Here is a 2088-nt window from a genome sequence, read left to right as displayed (position 1 = left end):
CCTGGCCAGTTACCCGTTCCGTTCTGCTACCCGGTCCATTCTGTTGCCCGGGTAGTTACCCGGTCCATTCTGTTACCCGGTCCATTCTGTTTCCTGGCCAGTTACCCTTTGTTGAACCGTTGGCCAGTCCGTTCCGGTTGCCGGGCCATTTTCCCGGTCCGTTCCTGTTGTTCGATCCGTTCTGTTGCCTGGTCAGTTACCCGGCCTGTTCTGTTTCCTGGCCAGTTACCCGGTCCTTTCTGTTACCCGTTCCATTCTGTTTCCTGGCCAGTTACCCGGTCCTTTCTGTTACTCGGTCCATTCTGTTTCCTGGCCAGTTACCCGGGCCGTTCTGTTAACTGATCCATTCACTTGCCTGGGCAGTTACCCGGTCCGTTCTGTTGCCCGGTCCATTCTGTTGCCTGGCGATTTGTCCCGTCACCTTGCCGGTTACCCGGCCCATACACACCTTACGCACCGCAAATCCAAATTAATGTATTAAAATGTAAACAAAAGCTAATGCAAAGAACAATAAAACATTACCCACAATCGTTATCGAACCCCGTACACCATTATGTAGTGTGATATAAAATAATGTGACATTTTATACTCAACTTAAGTTGTGTTTGTAATTGTATAAAAACATGCGCTTTGCGTTCGTACCATCGTATGAAACATTGATCATGTTATGGAATATTAATGATCCTCTCATCAATCGCAGCACACACATGCGTGCACAGGCACACGCACCCCAGGAAAGTGTTGCGGGGTCGTAGGGATCGCTTGATACTGGCGTTTCTGTGTGTGGATTTCTGTTTTGTAATATCCATTAAAATAGCGCAAATAATCATGCAGTTATTTACACATTCATACCCGCGTGTGTTTGCTTTGTGTCCTGGCGAAAAAAAGAAGACTCAAATACGCACAAACACATGCGACCCATTGGAAGGATTTGCTCAGGGAGAGATTGTGTAATAAACCATCCAAATAATGCAAATAATAAAGTAAGTTGCACTATTGTTTGACAAAACATTGCATTGATTGGAAATCATCTGATTGCGCGCATAGTTTAGCACAGCGGTAGCGATGAGGGAGCGAACGCAAGCACCGGAGCACTCTCGCCGGAGAGAGAATAACAATGTGAGAGCGATCGTTTCGGGATTGGACACACAGCCGCATACAGCTACACCTATTTGCCGCTTTGAACACGATCCATCCATAGAGAGACGGGCGGGTATAGCACCACTGTCCGTGTGTGCGCTAATTATATAAAGTATAACTAAAGTATATAATACATACTTTACATAATACATATATGTATAAAGTATAACTTTATATAACGCTAAAGTTGTATAAAGTATTTTAACTTACTTACGTGAAGTGATTTTTTTATTTTAGAAAAACATGCGCCTGGCCCGTAAAACATGGTGCTTACGAACCAAAACGGTATGAAAGTGCTTTAACACATTTTTCGAACTTTTCATGGAACTTTTATATGAAACACTTAGCGTGTTATCAGACAATTGTGTTCCCCGCATCGAACCAAGCATTTGGCAGAAAACCGGATCAAAATCGGATCATAAATGAAGAAGATAGAGCGGAGTGCGTGCGCGCTCTAAAAGCGGGCGCATTCTACCACCCACCCCGTCCCGTTCACTCTCCCTACACATCCCACCCATATCACTCACCCACCCCGACCCGTTCACACATCAAGGTACGGTGCGCGCTTGGATGAGCGATGTGCTTAAGCCATCGATGACCTTGAGCATCGCAAATGCAAATTAATGATTTTAAATGTAATAAAACGAATGAAAAGCACGATAAATCATCAGCAGCAATTGTTATCGAAGCCCCGCACCATTATATAAAGTTATATAAAGTATTTTAACTTACTTACGTGAAGTGATTTTTTAATTTTAGAAAAACATGCGCCTGGCCCGTAAAACATGGTGCTTACGAACCAAAACGGTATAAAAGTGCTTTAACACATTTTTCGAACTTTTCATGGAACTTTTATATGAAACACTTAGCGTGTTATCAAACAATTGTGTTCCCCGCATCAAACCAAGCATTTGGCAGAAAACCGGATCAAAATCGGATCATAAATGA

The sequence above is a fragment of the Anopheles moucheti genome, chromosome 2 (genome assembly GCF_943734755.1).
Source record: "Anopheles moucheti chromosome 2, idAnoMoucSN_F20_07, whole genome shotgun sequence".
Lineage (NCBI taxonomy): Eukaryota > Metazoa > Arthropoda > Insecta > Diptera > Culicidae > Anopheles > Anopheles moucheti.
Note: the sequence above shows the minus strand (reverse complement) of the source record.